This window comes from Oncorhynchus tshawytscha, linkage group LG11 (genome assembly GCF_018296145.1).
Source record: "Oncorhynchus tshawytscha isolate Ot180627B linkage group LG11, Otsh_v2.0, whole genome shotgun sequence".
In the NCBI taxonomy this organism is placed as follows: Eukaryota; Metazoa; Chordata; class Actinopteri; order Salmoniformes; family Salmonidae; genus Oncorhynchus; species Oncorhynchus tshawytscha.
In genome coordinates, this window is record NC_056439.1 from 45,089,548 (window position 1) to 45,112,425 (window position 22,878).

At 45.6% G+C, this 22,878-nt stretch overlaps 1 protein-coding gene across 4 annotated transcripts in view; it reads right to left on the bottom strand.

The window, feature by feature from the left end:
• The window catches only part of LOC112262063 (leucine zipper protein 1), a 56,171-nt gene extending 34,786 nt beyond the window's left edge, over positions 1–21,385 (bottom strand). For 2 of the 4 annotated variants that reach the window (XM_024437747.2, XM_042330164.1), the window contains exon 1: positions 21,124–21,383. The gene's annotated coding sequence lies outside the window, so the exon portion shown is untranslated. Of the gene's footprint in view, positions 1–8,863; positions 8,961–21,123 lie in introns of those variants that run through there. The other 2 variants (XM_042330166.1, XM_024437750.2) reach the window with 2 other exon arrangements.
• Positions 21,386–22,878: the final 1,493 nt, after the last annotated feature.

Here is a 22,878-nt window from a genome sequence, read left to right on the forward strand (position 1 = left end):
TTTAATAAACAACATTGAGCCGCCTTGAAGAACTTATCAACACAAGTCAAATCCCGGCTGATAAAGCCCTCTACCGGTGTGTATATTTCTAAGCACCTCGTCTTTCCCACACACACACACACACACATTTCCCCGTGCACATCAAACCAGCCAAACCCTCTGACCCACCTGGCGTGAGTCCTTTGGGTAGAGATTTGACCCAAATATTGTCACGGCTGGTACCAATAATTACCAAACGTGCAAACCCTGCTACCCCTACCTCCTTCAGAGCAAGCTGGCACAGCGAGCTGGTTTCTAATCTCGTCGTACTGTGTTCCCGAGTACAGAGCAGCAAATCACATATCAAAGAATTTACACGTAACAACGAATACACCTCATGTAGTTTGTGGGTGGCCATTATAAAATGACCTCTCCTAGTTCATCGGTCCTCTGACACTGTACAGTTTTAGCCAGGAGACATATTTGTTGATATCATGTGATCAAATCTTTCTGGATTAGTACCCTCTTTTTTCTTACTGGTAAAGGGCAGATCCCTGGAGTCCAAAGTAAATCAGCCCATGACAGATGTAACAGAAGTTGCGTTCTACATGCCAGTCAGGGAATGTTATGGATGGCCTCTGGCATGGAGTGATGGTAACAGTGATAGGATACAGGATATCAGAAAGCCAGAGGACTGAACCTGTGAAGCAGAGGTTTGAGCTATAATTATGAAAGAAATAGAAATAGATGAAGGAAAAGGCTAGATCAGTCAAAACAATATGGGGGGGGAAATGTATATAAAGAAAAGATTGAAAGCCAGACAGCTATGTAACGACAGAGAGAGCAAGGGAGAGAGAGCAAGGAGAGAGCAAGGGAGAGAGCAATTGGAGAGAGCAAGGGAGAGAGCAAGGGAGAGAGCAAGGGAGAGAGCAAGGGAGAGAGCAAGGGAGAGAGCAATTGGAGAGAGCAAGGGAGAGAGCAATTGGAGAGAGCAAGGGAGAGAGCAATTGGAGAGAGCAAGGGAGAGAGCAATTGGAGGAGCAATTGGAGAGAGCAAGGGAGAGAGCAAGGGAGAGAGCAAGAGAGAGCAAGGGAGAGAGCAAGGGAGAGAGCAAAGGAGGAGAGCAAGGGAGAGAGCAAGGGAGAGAGCAAGGGAGAGAGCAAGGGAGAGAGCAAGGGAGAGAGCAAGGGAGAGAGCAAGGGAGAGAGCAAGGGAGAGAGCAAGGGAGAGAGCAAGGGAGAGAGCAAGGGAGAGGAGCAAGGGGAGAGAGCAAGGGAGAGAGCAAGGGAGAGAGCAATTGGAGAGAGCAAGGAGAGAGCAAGGGAGAGAGCAAGGGAGAGAGCAAGGGAGAGAGCAAGGGAGAGAGCAAGGGAGAGAGCAAGGAGAGAGCAAGGAGAGAGCAAGGGAGAGAGCAAGGGAGAGAGCAAGGAGAGAGCAAGGGAGAGAGCAAGGGAGAGAGCAATTGGAGAGAGCAAGGGAGAGAGCAAGGGAGAGAGCAATTGGAGAGAGCAAGGGAGAGCAAGGGAGAGAGCAAGGGAGAGAGCAAGGGAGAGAGCAAGGGAGAGAGCAAGGGAGAGCAAGGGAGAGAGCAAGGGAGAGAGCAAGGGGAGAGAGCAAGGGAGAGAGCAAGGGAGAGAGCAATTGGAGAGAGCAATTGGAGAGAGCAATTGGAGAGCAAGGGAGAGAGCAAGGGAGAGAGCAAGGAGAGAGCAAGGGAGAGAGCAAGGGAGAGAGCAATTGGAGAGAAGGGAGAGAGCAAGGGAGAGAGCAAGGGAGAGAGCAAGGGAGAGAGCAAAGGGAGAGAGCAAGGGAGAGAGCAAGGGAGAGAGCAAGGGAGAGAGCAAGGGAGAGAGCAAGGGAGAGAGCAAGGGAGAGAGCAATTGGAGAGAGCAAGGGAGAGAGCAAGGGAGAGCAAGGGAGAGAGCAAGGAGAGAGCAAGGGGAGAGAGCAATTGGAGAGAGCAATTGGAGAGAGCAAGGGAGAGAGCAATTGGAGAGAGCAATTGGAGAGAGCAAGGGAGAGAGAAGGGAGAGAGCAAGGGAGAGAGCAAGGGAGAGAGCAAGGGAGAGAGCAAGGGAGAGAGCAAGGGAGAGAGCAAGGGAGAGAGCAAGGGAGAGAGCAAGGGAGAGAGCAATTGGAGAGAGCAAGGGAGAGAGCAAGGAGAGAGCAATTGGAGAGAGCAATTGGAGCAAGGGAGAGAGCAAGGGAGAGAGCAAGGGAGAGAGCAAGGGAGAGAGCAAGGGAGAGAGCAATTGGAGAGAGCAAGGGAGAGAGCAAGGGAGAGAGCAAGGGAGAGAGCAAGGGAGAGAGCAAGGGAGAGAGAAAGTGAGCGGGGGGAGAGCTCACGTTCAATATCCTTTCCGCAACATTTCAGGGCATTAAAATACATGCAGGGTTCTTTCTGCGCTGGAGCTAGTTTGCATGGGAGCCCATTTCCTGTGAGTGATTAGCAGGGAAGTGGATAAGGAGGGGGCTGTGGTTCGCTCTGAGAGTTCTTGGATTGTTTTGTCTGCAAGCAAAGGAAAGGAATGCCCAAATTAAACATGCTGAACAGGATGCCCAGAGAGGTACGAAACCGGGAAGGGTGGAGGGGCGAAGGGAGGGAAGCAGAAAACAACAAAGAAAAGAATAGAACACCAAATAGATTTTTCAATTTCAGACAACAAACCTTAAGTGCATACCACCCACTCGTATTCACATTCCATCAGATAGGGATGGTGCACAGGAATGTTGTACCGTGTTGATAGAGCAGCCATACGCCCCGCCAGAAGGAGCCCGCAAGATCCTTTATTTCGCTCAAAACCTGAACAACTTGTAGGGACTGTAGACAGAATACAAAGGGAAAGCCAGCCACTTCGTGGAAATTGACGCCTCACTTCCAGACAGACAATCTAAACACCTTCTGGCTGCCAGGCAAGACAGCATCCCAAGCAGTGTCCTCAGAGCATGCGCAGACCAGCTGGCTGGAGTGTTTGAGGACATATTAAAATCTCCCACTATCCCAGTCGGTTGTCCCCACTTGCATCAAGGTGTCTACCATCGTTCCTGTACCCAAGAAAGTGAAGGTTACTGAACTAAATGACTATCGCCCCATAGCATTCACTTTTGTAACCATGAAGTGCTTTGAGAGGCTAATTAAAGGACCATATTATCACCTTACCAGACACCCTAGACCCACTACAATTTTCATACAGCCCCAACAGATCCACGGACGACGCAATCACCATTGCACAATCCCACCTGGACAAGAGAAATACCTATGAAAGAATGATGTTCATTGACTACAGCTCAGCCTTCAACACCATAGTGCCCTCCAAGCTCATCACTAAGCTCAGGGCCTGAACATCTCGCTGTGCAACTGAGTCCAGGACTTCCTGATGGGATGACCCCATGAGGAAGGTAAGCAACACCTCCCCAACGCTGATCTCAACATGGGGGACCCACAAGGGTGCGTGCTCAGTCCCCTCCTATACTCCTTGTTCACCCATGACTGTGGTGCCACGCACATCTCCAACTTAAATCATCAAGTTTGCTGACAACAGTGGTAGGCCTAATTACCAACAACGAAGACAGTCTACAGGGAGGTGGTGAGTGCCTTGGAGGAGTGGTCCCAACAAAATAACCTCTCACTCAACGTCAACAAAATGAAAGAGCCGATCGTGGACTACAGGAGACAGCATGCCCACATCCACATCAATGGGGCCCCAGTGGAGAGGGTGAAAAGTTTCTCAGCGTGCACATCACTGATGACCTGAAACGGTCCCTTTACCCAGACAGTGTGGTGAAAAGGGGAGCATATTTGGAACCTACTTTGTTCAACTAATCTCACCTCATTTGCTCACATTGTATATAGACTCATTTTTCTACTGTATTATTGACTGTGTTTGTTTTACTCCATGTGTAACTCCGCGTTGTTGTACATGTCAAACTGCTTTGCTTTATCTTGGCCAGGTCGCAATTGTAAATGAGAACTTGTTCTCAACTTGCCTACCTGGTTAAATAAAGGTGAAATAAATCAAACTTGAATTTAGGGCCATGTTATTTAATTCCGTCGGTGAGTGTGTTGCATAGGGAGTTGTGTGTGCAAACGATTCCGTAATGGATTGTTGCATGGGCTTTGCTCATCATGACACTTGTTGGCCACATTTTTATTTGCCATGCATTCATCATCCTGTATTTACAGGTCTGTGTTTCAAATGGTAGAATAAGTTGCTTGTGTTACTGCAAGTGGTTGTTATAGTTTTTGTACACCGCCTCACTCTGCTCGATATCACTAAGTTTAAAACCAACATAAGCCCAAATAACAGACACGCCATCTTTCTTTGGCAGTAATTGTTCTTGCGTTTCTGGGACTTCATTTCCTTCAACTCAGTTCATTTCCCCCTCGCTAATGAACGAAGCTACTCGCAAACATCACTTGGGAGAACCGCCAACAACAGGTGTGGGAAGCATGGGATAGAACATGGCTCTCATTGACTGCTGTAGTCTTGGTTGGCTGAAACGGAATAGATGAAAACTAATGTATTTGTTGTGGCAAACCAGCCAGAGCCCAGACTTGAACCCGATTGAACATCTCTGGAGAGACCTGAAAATAGTTGTGCAGAGACGCTCCCCATCCAACTTGACAGAGCCTGAGAGGATCTGTAGAGAAGAACGGGAGAAACTCCCCAAATACAGGTGTGTCAAGCTTGTAGCATCATACCCAAGAAGACTCGAGGCTGTAATCACGGCCCAAAGGTGCTTCAACAAAGTACTGAGTAAAGACTTATGTAAATGTGATCAGTTTTTATTTTAAATACATGTCTTTAAAAAACTGTTTTTCCTTTCTCATTATGGGGTATTGCATGTAGATTGATGAGGTGTGTTATTGCAAGGTCTTACTGCACTGCTATAGCTAGAAAAACAAGCATTTCGCTGCACCCGCGATAACATCTGCAAATCTGTGTATGCGACCAATAAACTGATTTGATGTATTATAATATTTTATCCCAAGATGAAAAGCAACCTTAACGTGGCACTCCAGTCTCCTTTTCACCTCATTTAACACCCGCTTTACTTTTTTTTTATTTTTAAAGTCAGTCATGACAAAGCACAAGTGGGGAGGCTTTCCTCTTTTGTTCTTCATTGTTCCTCTATTCTTCCTGAAGCAAGGGGGGGGGGGATCACGGATTCCCATTAGACTCACTCCTTGAAGTTTGCAGTTCCTCAAAACATATGCTTTTTACCCTTTAGTGTATTTTATTATTTTTTTATACTTGGGATATTGCTTTTCAAAAGTAAAAGCTCAAAAATAGCAGGAGGACATCTTTAAGGGATACTTCAGGATTGTATCTACATCCCCAGAGTCAGATGAACTCGTGGGTACCATTTGTTATATCTACGTCCAGTATGGATCTCATTGCCAACATCCTGAAGTACACCTAGAAGTCTCCCCCCTTTTCAAACGGCTTTCGTTCTACACTGTACACCCCAGAATGGAAGGGAGTAAAAGCAGCAAAACGATGTACAGTTACTTGACAATTGTCATCGTTATCACAAAAAGCAGTACTACTAGCTTCCTACTATGGCTGCTCCTCGTCATTTTAAAATAGTTACAGAACATTCCCCAGGCCAACCCACACAATAAGGTGACTCACTTGGGTAAAAAAAAAGAAGGTATTTCTTGGACTTGAATTGATTCGTATTGCTTCCTTATAAGGTCTGCTGCCCATTCAGGTCTTTTGTGTTTGGCATGTCGGAGGGGCCAGATGCTTCTTAGACCTCCAACTCGGAGGGAGAGCAGATAAAACAGGACTTTAACTGCATTCTTCATGGCCGACGCTGGGCCCCACCTATCCACACCCATCCTCAGACCAGCATGAGGGAAGGAGAAAGGGAAAAGGGAGATTGTGAAAAAGGGAGAATTACAATGAGTTGGTCGGTCCAAGTGGGTGGGCGAAGGATTTTCTTGGCCCTTGGCACTACCACAGTCACTGTTGTGCCCTTGTTTGACCAGGGAGGGGAAAACTCACATCTGGCACTTAGAGCCATGTTTATCAAAGTCATCAAGAGCACCAACACAGTAAAATGGCTGATGTCTGTCAGTGGGGAGGGAAGGACCCGAGGATGCTGAGTGAAGCTGCATGCCAGTCAGAAAATGAGAAAGAGCAAACTGTGGCTCAATCAAGTAACTGAACCCAACATGTAGACCCATGACAGGGCATTGTTCAGTTCACAGCAGAGTGGAGGAGGGCCAGCTTAGCTAGACAAATAAATCCAGACACGAGAAGAAAATAATTAAGAAGGCCAGAATGTTGGATCCTAAAAAAAAATAAAAGAAATGCAGAGTATTCCAGAACACAAATGAGCTAGTCAGGTCTAGGAGTGTTAAGGATTCCTGTGGAGCGAGCTGCCGCAGTAGCCAGGTCTTCATGTAGCCTTATTACTCAGGACAAAGGAAGGCCCATGTCACCGAGGCAGGCAGGGAGGGAGTGAGGGGTAGGAACGCCAGACAAGGAAGTGCCTTACTTATCCTATTATGGCTGTATGCAGGTCCAATAAAAGGTTCCAAGTTTTATTAGTCGTATGGGACATGATATACATGTAACAAAATGCTTACATAACAGCAGAGTAAATCACTTTGTGACAGGTTGAAAGTTGCCTACTATACAGGGAAAACGGTGATTGGTAAGCATTTCAAACCTACTAGCAAGACGACTGAAGAAAACACACAATCGCTCTCGCAACTCGATGGGATTCTCCAGTTAAATGTCCTTTTTAGTCCAGGATAAATGCTTAATCTGTATCCGGGCAACCAGCCCTATAAACAGAGATTTCACACTTAACTCTGGGTTAAGTAGGACATTGGAAGCTTAACATGGAACCATAAAACAGCATATGTGCCGTGATGTGGGTGAGTGACCTACCGATGGGCATGGAAAAATAAGGGAAGGATGGGTATAAATGAGGCTGCATGAGGGCCTTCCAGATGGCAGGACGATGATGCCTCACACATGGGCGGTGTGTGTGTCTCCTCAGCAGACTCCTTCGCTAGACCAGGCCAAAGACAACACGGCACTCCAACCAGAGAGGTTAGAGAGAACGGATCAAACAGTGAGGACGGCCCTATTTCTATCCTCCCAGCGCCTGGATACAGCAGTCAGACGGGACCTAGCGACTTGAAACGAGGCTGCAAAATTCTTCAAACATTTCTATTTTTACAGCTATTTTGTGTCACGAGACTGCTACCACGAGGAGTTCCAAAAGCAACCGGCTGGCTGGGGGCGGGTAGCGAGTGAGAGACACCCAACCCACTCGCGCACTGCCCCTTTTCAAAGAGCTGATGGAGTTTGCGATGGATCGGGCAGAAAAATAACACTGACGAAAGCGTCCATCCAGACATGTTAGCACATATGATTATGGAAAGTAAAATAGTAGTCTCTTTTTTGGTTGCATCAGAAGAGAATAGAGTAGACTCTAGAGGGGGGAGGAAAGGGAAGCCTAGCGTCTAAACATTCGTCACCCAGAGAACATGTATATTTTCTGATCACAAGAAAAATAATCCAGAAGGAATTTTGTTTTGAAAGCCGCCTGTTAGATCCTAGGCTTAGGACGCAGGAGAGGAGAGAGAGACGGAAGAGATGGCAGAGGGGAGCAGTGATTCCACATGTATGCTCTACAGTACAGTGCAGAAGGATCGACAGAAATACAGGCCCATAGTAATTATCCACATAGAATTACAGAAGCACGGCCAGAGGCAACAGTAAACATAATTGACACAATCACTCAAAGCTAGTTTTAGACCATTCACATCCAGACTAGAATAAAAATGGGTGGTTTTGGAGTGGGAGTATTACGAATGACAGGAAGAAAGAGGGAAGATCCTATTCAATCTTTGAAGGTGCTGCGGGCAATTCCATGGTAATGGAGTGATACTGTACATGTTTAAAGTGAAAAATCAGTCTCAGCAACAGTCAAACGTTTGGACACCTACTCATTCAATTGTTTTTCTTTATTTTTACTATGTTCTACATTGTAGAATAACAGTGAAGACATCAAAATAATCAAAATACATTTAATATTTGTTATTCTTCAAAGTAGCCTACATTGCCTTGATGACAGCTTTGCACACTCGTTTTATTCTCTCATCCAGCTTCACCTGGAATGTTTTCCAACAGTTTAACAATTTTTTGGTTACTACATGATTCCATATGCATTATTTCATAGTTTTGATATCTTCACTATAATTCTACAATGAATAAAATAGTAAAAGTAAAGAAAAATCCTTGAATGAGTAGGTGTGTCCAAACCTCTGACTGGTACTGTATATATCAAACAAATACCGATGATTGCAAAGGTACATTTCCACCAAAGATTCTACAAAAACACATCTACTTGAAGAACAAGTGCAGATGTAAAGTTTGGTGCTGTTGGTGCCGTCATTCTGTTACCAAACATTGCATATGCTCTGTTCAAGTAAATGTGTTTTTGTACATTTTTTTAACCATAAACGCAATTGTTTAAAATCTGGATGTTTTTATTTATTTATGAGGCATGTCTTACAGTGTTTTGACCATAGGAATGTTAAGGGGATTATTTAAAACACACTTCCTTCCTTTTTCGGGGGAAATTGTTAAAAGTAGTCCTTGTACATAAAGTTGTATGCTTTGTTTAACTTCGCAATCATTGGTTTGTGTCTCAGCATCACTCTGTTACCATGGAATTGTGCTTTCTCAGTGTTGGTACTTACTGCCCCACACTCACTTCCAGGCAACCAGCACACAGACCACAGTACCTGCCTGCAGGGCCATAACTACACATGAGAACACCAAGGTCCAGACCTCGGGCATTTCAACAAAAAAAAAATGAATGTATTTTTAGGAACTCAGTCGGGACTCAACTTACAGTGGAGAGTTAGAATAGCAGAATACACAAGGTGTATTTTGAATCAGCAGAGATGTTGATACAGGTGTCCGTCATCCCGCTCTCTTTCTCACCCTCCTCCTCGTCCCCATTCTCCCTCCCTTTCCTCTTGTTCTCTCCCGCTATCTGTGGGGGAAGACCAGAGAGGAGGCGAGCTATCTGTCATTCAGAAAGGCTAAGCAGCCATCCAGGAGCGCGCCCTCTCTTTCACACGCATGCGTTATAGTCGACCGTCAGACACCGAGAGAGGGGGCCAGAGCGGGATGTTTAAAACATGCCTGGTGGTTGCCACAGCAATGTGAGCCAATGGGTCATTAAACTCCAACGACCCCACTCATGGATATCAAGGCTAGACAGAGGCCAAGACTGTTATCTCAGGGTTCGAGTGACATCACTCAGTGAGGACTCATTCACATGTAGTCCAGCAGGTCTCTCCCTCCCCCCTCTCTTCGGGCTGAAAACAGAGAGGACCAGAGGGAGAGTGGCTGTAAGATAGGGATGTGAAAAATGGACAATTTTCCGTGCTGTTTAAAAACCATTAAAAAAAATAAAAACAGTTTTCCTTTAAAAATCACAATGCAGAGTATGGTCCTACTGCGTATGACCACTAAGGGGAGAATTAAATTCTATCTTCCACAGTAATAGGCTGAATCTCATTGCTGAACAACTGGCTCCTAAAGTCCTTTATCGAGTGGCCACTTGTTGTGTTCGATAGGGATCACTCTAGTTTGCAAGTGTTTTGGCTAAAATTAGCATTGAGACGATGCACACTTGACATCCCAACTGCAGTTTATCAATATTCCAAAATTCTAAATCTATTCGCCAGCACGGTCTCCTGCGCCCCCGTCTCATACATGACTCGCTCTATGAAACCTGATCTCCCCCGTCTCATACATGACTCGCTCTATGAAACATGGTCTTCCTCGCCCCTGACCTGACTCGCTCTAGGAAACATGGTCTTCCTCGCCCCTGACTTGACTCGCTCTATGAAACATGGTCTTCCGCGCCCCCGACATGACTCGCTCTATGAAACATGGTCTTCCGCGCCCCCGTCTTGTACATGACTCGCTCTATGAAACATGGTTCAATCAATCCCTATACCAGTCTGCTGTTCCCACATGCTTCAAGAGGGCCACCATTGTTCCTGTTCCCAAGAAAGCGAAGGTAACTGAGCTAAACGACTACCGCCCCGTAGCACTCACATCCGTCATCATGAAGTGCTTTGAGAGACTAGTCAAGGACCATATCACCTCCACCCTACCTGACACCCTTGACCCACTCCAATTTGCTTACCGCCCAAATAGGTCCACAGACGATGCAATCTCAACCACACTGCACACTGCCCTAACCCATCTGGACAAGAGGAATACCTATGTGAGAATGCTGTTCATCGACTACAGCTCGGCATTCAACACCATAGTACCCTCCAAGCTCGTCATCAAGCTCGAGACCCTGGGTCTCGACCCCGCCCTGTGCAACTGGGTTCTGGACTTCCTGACGGGCCGCCCCCAGGTGGTGAGGGTAGGCAACAACATCTCCTCCCCGCTGATCCTCAACACTGGGGCCCCACAAGGGTGCGTTCTGAGCCCTCTCCTGTACTCCCTGTTCACCCACGACTGCGTGGCCATGCACGCCTCCAACTCAATCATCAAGTTTGCGGACGACACAACAGTGGTAGGCTTGATTACCAACAACGACGAGACGGCCTACAGGGAGGAGGTGAGGGCCCTCGGAGTGTGGTGTCAGGAAAATAACCTCACACTCAACGTCAACAAAACTAAGGAGATGATTGTGGACTTCAGGAAACAGCAGAGGGAACACCCCCCATCCACATCGATGGAACAGTAGTGGAGAGGGTAGCAAGTTTTAAGTTCCTCGGCATACACATCACAGACAAACTGAATTGGTCCACTCACACAGACAGCATCGTGAGGAAGGCGCAGCAGCGCCTCTTCAACCTCAGGAGGCTGAAGAAATTCGGCTTGTCACCAAAAGCACTCACAAACTTCTACAGATGCACAATCGAGAGCATCCTGGCGGGCTGTATCACCGCCTGGTATGGCAACTGCACCGCCCTCAACCGTAAGGCTCTCCAGAGGGTAGTGAGGTCTGCACAACGCATCACCGGGGGCAAACTACCTGCCCTCCAGGACACCTACACCACCCGATGCTACAGGAAGGCCATAAAGATCATCAAGGACATCAACCACCCGAGCCACTGCCTGTTCACCCCGCTGTCATCCAGAAGGCGAGGTCAGTACAGGTGCATCAAAGCTGGGACCGAGAGACTGAAAAACAGCTTCTATCTCAAGGCCATCAGACTGTTAAACAGCCACCACTAACATTGAGTGGCTACTGCCAACACACTGTCAATGACACTGACTCTACTCCAGCCACTTTAATAATGGGAATTGATGGGAAATGTAAATATATCACTAGCCACTTTAAACAATGCTACCCTATATAAATGTTACTTACCCTACATTATTCATCTCATATGCATACGTATATACTGTACTCTATATCATCGACTGCATCCTTATGTAATACATGTATTACTAGCCACTTTAACTATGCCACTTTGTTTACATACTCATCTCATATGTATATACTGTACTCGATACCATCTACTGTATCTTGCCTATGCTGCTCTGTACCATCACTCATTCATATATCCTTATGTACATATTCTTTATCCCCTTACACTGTGTATAAGACAGTAGTTTTTTTTTTTGGAATTGTTAGTTAGATTACTTGTTCGTTATTACTGCATTGTCGGAACTAGAAGCACAAGCATTTTGCTACACTCGCATTAACATCTGCTAACCATGTGTATGTGACAAATAAAATTTGATTTGATTTGGTCTTCCGCGTCCCCGTCTTGTACATGACACGCTCTATGAAACATGGTCTTCCGCGCCCCCGTCTTGTACATGACTCGCTCTATGAAACATGGTCTTCCGCGCCACCGTCTTGTACATGACTCGCTCTATGAAACATGGTCTTCCGCGCCCCGTCTTGTACATGACTCGCTCTATGAAACATGGTCTTCCGCGCCCTGACCAGACTCGCTCTATGAAACATGGTCTTCCGCGCCCCTGACTTGACTCGCTCTATGAAACATGGTCTTCCGCGCCCCGTCTTGTACATGACTCGCTCTATGAAACATGGTCTTCCGCGCCCCTGACATGACTTCTATGAAACATGGTCTTCCGCGCCCCTGACCAGACTCGCTCTATGAAACATGGTCTTCCGTGCCCCTGACTTGACCTGAAACATGGTCTTCCGCGCCCCGTCTTGTACATGACTCGCTCTAAAACATGGTCTTCCGCGCCCCCGTCTTGACATGACTCGCTCTATGAAACATGGTCTTCCGCGCCCCGTCTTGACATGACTCGCTCTATGAAACATGGTCTTCCTCGCCCCTGACCTGACTCGCTCTATGAAACATGGTCTTCCGCACCCCTGACCTGACTCGCTCTATGAAACATGGTCTTCCGCGCCCCTGACCTGCTCTATGAAACATGGTCTTCCGCACCCCTGACCTGCTCTATGAAACATGGTCTTCCACGCCCCTGACCTGACTCGCTCTATGAAACAAAGGCACTGGGGCAGAAATAGACTGAGAAATCTGTAAAAACATTTTTTTTTATTCTACATCTGCCAGGCCTCGAATTGCCATGGCAGTCGATGCCCCCTAGAGTGTGGATGTAATTCCCACAACAAAACAACATGCCCGAATATAATAATTATAATTCCCTAGTCCAGGCTGCCAAATGGCCCTCCTCCAAAGCACCTCTCACTCACATGGCTCTCTCAGATATCGCAATTCTTATTAGCCAGTGACTGTCACGTGATCGTGCCCTTTTCACAGGAATCGCAACTTCGAAGTAGGCAACTAGTGAAGACAGACATCGGGGATGCAACAGCGCACGTTGAATTCCAAGGTGCATATTGGAGATGGTAGAAGAACTGTCCACATTTACTTTGTCAGACAACAAGATGAGTAACAGCAAAAGCACTAGCCTGTGTCACTCTATATCTCCTCCTAACATTACAGCATTTTTGCGTTAGGTATTTGTTCAATTTACATTTTTCCCTTTATGATGACCAGTTCCTTCTAGTGGTAGTTTTGTGATAACTGCACTGTGATAAAAAAATATATAAAAACATTTGGTTAGGGATTTTTTTTAAGCTTTAACGTCCCAATTTCAGTCAAATATTTTACAGTTTAAAATGTTCACACTCCTAGTGTAAGATCAGGGCCTGTATTCACAAAGTCTCAGAGTAGGAGTGCTGATCAAGGATCAGTTTAACCTATTAGATTAATAAGATTATATGGACAGATCCAAGATAAGCACTCCTGCTGAGATGCTTTGTGGATACTGGCCCAGGACAGTTAAGTTACAGTAGTCTTATGCCTGGTGCTTATGTTGGCTTACTTAAAAAATAAATTACTAGATTATATTTCTTATGGCATAATTGGCTACAGCAGGCAGGGCTGTCACTCTCTGAACAAATGAGGTGGCTTTGGTTGCTAGGTGCTCCAGGTTGTTGCCTAGATGCCCTCTCACTGACACCAAATACGCTAATCACAGCTCCCGAGCCTTCTAGAGGTCATGTTTAACAAGCAGCCTGCGGTTCCTCCCCCATACCCTCTTTCGCACTCCAACACTCCCTCTTTCTCTCTGGTTAAGAAGTAAAACAAAAACATAGCAGCAAGGCTAGTTACGAGTTAAGAAAGAACTGCCAAGAACAGAAAATAACTATTTTTACCCATGTCTCTCCCTATTCATCATCATCCCCTCACACACTTTGAAGTGTGAGTACGAGAGACACCTCTGGCAAAGTCTGTCAACCACACATTTGCTGTCAACGTCTTCTCATCTCAGAGTTCCTAGAACAGCAGCAAGCTATCGCTCTGGGAGACCAAACGTCAACAAGAGCCCTTGGGATGAACTCCTGTAGCTTGTGGTATGCTGGCGAGGCCAGGCTGGACCAGCCGGCCATCTGCCAACCACAGGCCTAGAGAACTAAAAACAGAGGACCGTCTCGACCGAAAAAGCAACAGAAAATAAGAGGCCCATCTTAAATCCCGCGAGTGAAGAAAAAGATGCTTAGGAAAATGTGTCTAGCTCAACTACCATGGTACAGGAGTTGAAAGACCCATTACAATACTCAAAGTAGTACAACAGTCCGAGTAGAAATGGCTATAAAATGCATGTCAGCTCCATTTCAATTCAGGAAGTACAATGAAATTTCAACTCCAATTCTTTTTCATTGCTTTTCAATGGAGGAAAATGTGGAATTGGAATTTGGTTTACTTTTCTGAATTGACTGGATTTTAAATGGAATACTCAGGGGTAAAAGTTAAAGGATTTTGAGATACTTTTGACTTCAGAGATAGGCCTACTGTGCAAAGTACCAGTGTGTGTGGTACATGAAGTCATCTGAGACGACCGTTCAAAAACAGGTTATGTAATGTAGACAGGTACAGTCCTGTAATAAGAATTTGCTGTTGATAGATAAGATATCCTGCGAATTAGTGTCCAATGTTCACCTTCCTCACTAGTCATTTTCCCACATGAAGAATGCACCTTGAACCACACTGGAATGGATTCTGAAAAATGACAAATATTTCTCCCTTTTCCCGAACGTGTCCCCCCCCCACTCCCACTCTTTCCAGCCCACTAACGCACGACATTCCAGTGTTTTCAACACTGGTACCACACACAATGTTAAACACAACACACGTTTCCACCCTGACATCCCTTTTAAGGGTAAGCACTTCAGATATCTTTTCATTAACTTCCAAAAATAACCCTGGAACTGGGCTGGAGAGGACCCTATGGACCCCTGGAACTGGGCTGGAGAGGACCCTATGGACCCCTGGAACTGGGCTGGAGAGGACCCTGGGCTGGAGAGGACCCTATGGACCCCTGGAACTGGGCTGGAGAGGACCCTATGGACCCCTGGAACTGGGCTGGAGAGGACCCTACGGACCCCTGGAACTGGGCTGGAGAGGACCCTATGGACCCCTGGAACTGGGCTGGAGAGAACCCTATGAAATGGGCTGGAGAGGACCCTATGGACCCCTGGAACTGGGCTGGAGAGGACCCCATGGACCCCTGGAACTGGGCTGGAGAGGACCCTATGGACCCCTGGAACTGGGCTGGAGAGGACCCTATGGACCCCTGGAACTGGGCTGGAGAGGACCCTATGGACCCCTGGAACTGGGCTGGAGAGGACCCTATGGACCCCTGGAACTGGGCTGGAGAGGACCCTATGGACCCCTGGAACTGGGCCGGAGAGGGAGGACTCATGTGAGAACAGCCGAGGGACTCGTCGAGAAGCCGTAGATAAGAATCGTTGGGAGCCCCTGATGAGAAATATTGGCCTGTCCAGAAGATTCAAGGGACACACAAAAGAACTGTAGCTGAGGAATTAAGGAGAAATTTCTTAACTTTTTTCTCCCTGTTAACTTCCCCGTCCATCCCTCTGTCCCAGTTCAACCGCAGTGACTCTACATGATTTCTGAGCATTTACCTCCTTTTCTTTTATTCAAAGGATTGCATTTCGTGGGCCATTCTTGAGAAGCCTTTTTGTATAGGCACAGTGTAGCCTACTGTATCTGTACAGGACCTTTCTGGGTTCAAAGTCACAACAGGGCCTGGACGTCCATGATAACCATCCAAGTCAGTCCATTACCGTGGGAGAAAGTACTCAAAACATGGAGTGGCTGCTTCTTTGTGCCAACAAAATGTTGATCCAAAGTGGCGAGGGGCAACTGATTAAACATGAGAGAACTTATCGCCTTCAACACTTTGCCACCAACACAATTCTTGGCATGAGTACAATAATGATCATGTTGGCTTTCTCTAGTGGGTGACTAGGAGAAAGAGAAGTTAACAAAATACTTTCTTTCTATGGTCCAATTGCAGTTCAAAGAATCATTGCATACCAGGATGTTAACGCCTCTTCGTTCCGATTGCCAGATCCAATCGAAGCATCCAACAATGAGCTACCCATTTTGCACCCTTTTGACACTAAGGAGGCCAAAACGAGTCACTGGTAAAAAGGATCAACGCAAAGCCACCCAAGACCCAATCATGTTGGACACTTCAACTGTACCCGTCATCTTCCTGCCAACACACACTATCCGTCCGCTTGTGGCATACCCAACCCCAAACATGAACATGCACGGACAAACACCAAGTGGAACTTAAGTTACCCCCGGGCTTTACCATACAGTGGCCTGCTCTACTGGAGACGCCCACCCATGCTTACAGCATAACAACAGTGACAGTAGAGATGTATTAAGCCATAGCTTAATTGTGTCCCCTTCAAATGACTCCTGTGCACCTGGAGAAAGGGAACAAATACCTGAAGTCTTTTGCACGACACTATGGACGCTACAGATTTTGCAGATGTGGGCTAGGGTTTCAGTGCCCAAAGGCTAGTTCATTGTGTTGTAGTGGAAATGGAATTTAACATTAAAATAACACAAAACCAGGTTTGTTTGGTAAAAGAACGCATAGTAAGAAAAAATAATTCTAAATAAGTCTTGCCATTGCCAAATGCACCCTGCCCTACACAGGAATATAATGTTGCTCTGTACGGGATAAATATAGCCTGGTTTTGCCCTAGCTGACGTCTTTGGAGTGACAACAGATCTCCTCCAGTAGGTCAAAGGCCGTTCTTTAATGAGTGAGTGAACAGCACGAACAGTGTGAACTGGGAACGCTTTAGTGATATCAGATCAGTGGTGCTGCAAGAAAGTACAGACAGCAGACAATTGGTTTGAACTCCAGCTGAAAATCACAGAGACAAGACCGTCACCCACCACTGATAAAAGCGTGGCTGGGGGGAAAGGTTTGAGGACCACTACCACTTTGCAGGGTCTTAAAGGCAGGATTGGGGGAAAAAACACCAATAAACACACCTCAAAAAGGCAAAGCTAGTGTTAGCAGACTCCATAGAAGCATTTAGAACTCTCCTATAGTACGTACCCTTTGCCGGCGCTCAGGCAGCAGTATCCATCTGGCCTGCGTAGCATCAACACGAGACACTGTCCCGGATACTCAGACCATTATTTCATTATCACAATAAACGTGGGCTGTGTGCTTCACTAAACGCAATCATCTGCGCTATTTCAACAAGGTCCTTATTAAAGAAACCTGGAACATCATTCTCTACATGGTTGACTTTGCTATCCCGGAAGACTAAGTATTTTCAGACATATATAATCTAGGGCTATAGACCATTACAGTTCTATGAAATACACCAACACCGGAACACTTGACCTGTCCGGTACTTTAAAAAACAACATTTTCCATTCAATCTCCAGACTGGTCATTTAGCCACTCTGTAATCCTCAGGTCCAGCTAGTAACTCTGATATTTACACTTATTGGACACCCATAATGATTACACGTTGGCTTCAGCCAAAGGCAGCAGATGCCATTTCATTGCATGCTTCCTTCAAGTGGAAAATGAATCATGTGTAAACTCAGGTCGTAAAAAGAGGAGGGGGGGGGGGGATTATTACTTTGGCGGCTGAACAAACTCTGCGCCTTTGCTTGCTTTCACGCTTGATCTTCACATATCCACCTGTACCCAGATACCCGAGATCCGATTTGGGACCGAGCAGGTCGGATCTGATATGATTGTCACGGGTATGTGTAATTTTAACTGACTTGTCTGGAAGGACCTATATACTGTAGATCCAAACATGACTGCTGCGGGGGAGAGCGAGAGAGCCATTTTTACGAGGGGCACATGTAGCTTGTTGTCGGCCAATCATCAAAGCGGCAATAGGCTACAGTCACAGGGCCTCCGTGTGGGGCAAAAGTTAGGAGATATCTAATCAATGGAAGACGGAATTAAATGTTAAACGAGAAGGACAGGGTACAATGACCGAGAGCCAACAAGTAGACTGTTACAAACAACTCCATTCACATTATAATGTAACTGTGTAAGACCAGAAAGAGCATGCGACCTCAATTAGCCTAGCTAGCTAGCTTCTCCAGGTTTGATGCAGTCAAGACGGGTACTAGTACTCATATTGAATGATAAATAGCCTAGCTATGGCAGATTTTAGTTTACTATAGCACAAGTCGGCTTGGTTGGTTGTGGCCTCTCCCTCCCTGCTCGTGTCACTCGCTCACAGTAGCAGACACACAAAGCGCGGCCCCTGTTAGAGCGTCACTGCTCTTTACCTCCTCTTCCTCTCACTTCTTCAGCGCCGGTTAACTGCGGATGGGAAAGCACCACATCCATTTCTGAACGGGTCCAACTCTTTGGACCCGTGAAGGCTTCCAATTCCAATCCTCTGAAAATAGTCTTCAGACAACGTAATGTACACTATCAAGCAGTAAAGAGTGACATAACCCCAAAGGAAAAACACCAGAGACCTACCAAGTGGCCAGCCAAAGTTGAAGGTAAAGTTTGCTACAGTAGACTAGCACGAAGTGGCCAAATAGGAGGTGGAATAGGACAGCACTCTAGTTTTTGTACTCTCCACTGGGCCAACACATCCACTTGGCCAATGTTCGCACAGACAGAATATGAAGGGATTGCAATTCAAGTGTGGAGCTTGCTTTGTTTGGCATTGTGACCCCTCAATGGTTTGGCACGATGGCGTAAAATTGCCTTTTCCTTGGCTGGAAGCAGCTTGTGTCGACAATATTAATGACTATGTACTTCTGAATCCTACTAAGGCAGAAATGGATAGATTATTCCCTTGTATGCACAAATAGTGAATCTCCAATGCATGCATCTGTGCCTATCTCGCAGTGTAACTATCTTGTACTTGTGTTTCCACCATCAGAAGGGGTGGAAGCAGTAGCAGAGTTAGTAGCTGGCTCTGGGACTTTTGGAAAGCCAGCAGTGATTTGCCTTCATGTCTGAAACAGATCCCCTCTCTATCTTTCTCCCTAGCTCCATTTATATCCCACGGTCCAACCTGCCAGACTACTACTCCCCACTGCTGCTGCTGAAGGAGCATTGCTCCCGTTCACCCACACACACAAACACAGTCATGAAGAAGGCACGACAACGCCTCTTCAGGAGGTTGAAAAGATTAGTCATGGGCCCTCAGAACCCCCCCCAAAAGTCCTACAGCTGCACCATTGAGAGCATTTTGACTGGCTGGGTCACCGCTTGGTATTGCAACTGCTTTGCAACTGCTTGGCATCCGACAGCAAGGCGCTATAGAAGGTAGTGCCTATGGCTCAGTATGTCACTGGGGATGCGCTACCTGCCATCCCTCTATACCAGGCGGTTATCTTTCTATCTCTCTCTCTGTATTGTTGGGAAGGGCCTGTAAGTCAGCATTTCACTGTTAGTCTACACCTGTTGTTTACCAAGCATGTGACCAATAAAATGTGATGTTCAGACTCAGCATTACATCTCATTGCTTTGACACTCGTTATATGTGGGCTATGTATGTGGTCCATGTACACATACAGCAACAAACTTTCACAGGTACCCGAGTCACACACCCCTGCCATTACACACACACACACCCCCCTCTTATAGCCGAGATCCCTTTCATGCGTGAATTCGGATAGTAACACTTGCGTTGCCCTCATGTTAGTGCTAGCAAGCAAGTTAGGCAGTGCTAGGTATCAACAGCTAATCCAGTATGGGTTGGAAACTACAGTGAGCTTCGATTGGTCAATAGCAAGGCAATGTCACAGAGTATTTGCATAAAGTTCAGCTTTCCCCAATTTTGGTCCCACCCTGTTCACTTCTCTCACCCATGCTCACGCCCAATGGTTGTTTCGTCACCCCCAACGTGATTTGTGGATCTCAGCTGTTTCACCGGAAATCCACCTAGAACGTTGGGGCAATGAAACAACGGAGCCAACATCTGAAGCAAAGTGGGCAGGGGACCATTGGGCAACGCAAACATGGATGGGGGAGCGTGAATAGAGTGGGACCAAAATTGGGGAAAGCTGAACTTTATGCAAATACTCTGTGACATCACATTGCTATTGACCAAACAAAGCTCACTGTAATTTCCAGACCCTACTGGATTGGCTGTAGATACCTAGCACTACCTAGCCTGCTCGCGCCAACATGAGGGCAAATCAATGCTTGACTATCCAAATGTACTGTGTTAAAAGGATTCTCAGCCATTAGGTGTTCACTTTGATGAGACCTGCAGATTTCTGTATCACTGCCCAATTCCCAGATTGGTAAGGTGAAATTAAAAATAGCTATCTTTGGGGAAACTCCCTTCCAATGTCAAGTGGATCTTTGCAAAAATATTGCCAACAATCAAGACAATCTCCAATTGTATCAGGCTGATATTTCCCTGCGGTCTTCACAATTTCAGCATTGACCTAAATGCATTTGATGATTTATCCATAGACATCAAGTTGAAGAACATTACTTATAGCTGTGTCAACACAGACTACTTGGGAGCCAGCTAAAATAGTATCTGTCAAGTATCAATATAGAAAGGGTTTTTACTGCCATCTTGCTCAGAACATTGCAATCGTTATTTACCTTGACCTGTAAAAAAAAAAGCGGCCTACTTTAGGCTACTAAATATTTAAGGTGACAGTGGACTGTGTAGTTGACTAAGAAAAAAAGTGGACTCTTTCGATTGGTGTTATGGTGAGTGGTTAATAGTGTTGCGAATTCATTTCAAGAAATCGTTCGATCCGGATACATTGTTCTCGAGGAAAACATAAAAATGTCCTGTTCAGAAACCCCCAACATCACATCCTGATAGCGGTAAAGTTACGTCGCCACTGAACGCAAAAGTAGCCTAGCAACTCGTAATATTATGAAACGGTCAACTAACGAGCTACGAAAGAAGAAAACTTCAAACTGTTACACAATTTAACCACCTGGCCGCTCAGCAGGACACAACGTTGTAGAAAGTTCAGACAGTAATAGGCAAATACCTGGCTATGGAAATATGTACCACTGGACAAACATGTCTGACTTGATGAATATGGAATCACGTCAGTTCTATTCGTCGTTATATTTATTTCTGCAACATTCCACCCCGTTTTCCTACTGAACGTGGCCCAGGTTTTTAACCGCAGTCTGGTGTTTCGTGGAGGCTTCCTTTTGGCTGCGCCAGCAGAAGAGCAGAGGGAGGAGGGGTCAAAACTTGCCGCAGTTCGGAGTCTGCCCGTGTGGAACTCAGGAAGTTACAGCATCCTAGCACAGTTAAATGTTTCCATGTAGTAATATGTGTAGTTTTACAATAGCTAGGTCACCTACCTTGCGATGAAAGAATCTGCGATAGTCCCCAAATTCATTCGGTTAGTGCCGATTAGATGACTAGGTTTGAACCAAAGACAAGTTATTTCACAGATTTCTGGTACACCAGCGGCAGAAGGCTTTTTTCCCCTACTTAACTGCGTTCGTTGTTTCTTCCCTCTATTCCCCGCCTGAGCTGTAGGATCAAACCAACACATTCCACCTTGTCCCTAACAATGAAAAAGGTGGGTTTTCCTTTGCGCCGGAAGACCCACCCCTTGTGTGACGAGTCTTGGTCTGACCTCAGCAAGAACGCCCTTCCCCGCTGTACAGTCCCGCCTCTCCTCAAGTCTAGCCCATGGATATATAGAACGAAACACGTCGAATTCAGAGAGAAAATGACTTGAGCCTCTGAATATTAGAGCTTAGGTTTCCGCACATTGCAATGACCTAAAAAAGAATGTCAGAGCAGTAAAGGGAATGTAACCTAAGGAAGTCAGCCGTTTCAGAAAACTTTGCAGAAAAAACTTGACTGCATTTGGCCTGTCAATGGACAATATGGTATATCATATAATAAAACAATTTATTTTATGAAATAATACAAATATTTGTATCGGGCTTTTGGGTAGAGGAACAGGCTGTTTCCATCAATAGGGTCCCTTAAGTCCCTATGTATAAAGTCCCCCTGTACTGGCTAATATCTCACAGCAAGTTTTTGCAGTACAGGGCAGCATGTAGCCTAGAGGTTAGTCTGTCAGGCCAGTAACCGGAAGGTCACTGGTTTGAATACCTGTTGATGTGCCCTTGAGCAAGGCACTTACTCCTAATTTGCTCCAGGGGCACCGCAATAATATGGCTGACCCTGTAAAACAACACATTTCACTGCACATATTTGGTGTATGTAACAATAAAACACACACACACACACACACACACACACATATATATATATATATATATATATATATATATATATATATATATATATATATATATATACACGTAGTACCAGGCAAAAGTTTGGACACACCTACTCATTCAAGGGTTTTTTACTATTTTCTACATTGTACATGATTCTAAATACAAGATCTGGAGTGAATCTGACATATGGTTCATGAGTGTGTGGATTTTGGATTTTGCTCAACAATAACGTTTTTTTTTAAAATATATATACACACATACATACATATATATATTGTCGATATTGATATCAATATTGTTCGAATTTGATATATGGAATTGTTTTAAGATGGTTATACTATGGATAATTTAGCTTATGAAAGAAAGAAAGAAATATATTAGATAAAATATTGAATCTGGCCTTTACTACTATAGCCCATAGAAACGCATTGCTTATCAGCTTCATTAATGGCAAAAAAAGTGGCAATGGCAATAAACCATAAGGAATAAGGTTTAGAAGTGTCTGTCCTATATCTAGGAGATATAAGAAAGCTCAAGAAATATATATTTAAAAACAAATTCAACATGTTTAGGCACAAAACCACCTCCAGACGTTCATTCTATTTTTAAAACTGGTATTGGTTACCTTCAGAGGATGGTGTAACACTTGTGGGGGTTGTAGAGCAAAAACGTAGAATACCATTGTGGGGTGGCAGGTAGCCTAGTTGTTAGAGCATTGGGCCAGGAACTGAAAGGTTGCTAGGTTGAATTCCCGAGCTGACACGGTAAAGATCTGTCGTTCTGCCCCTGAACAAGGCAGTTAACCCACTGTTCCTAGGCCATCATTGTACATACGAATGTGTTGTTAACTGACTT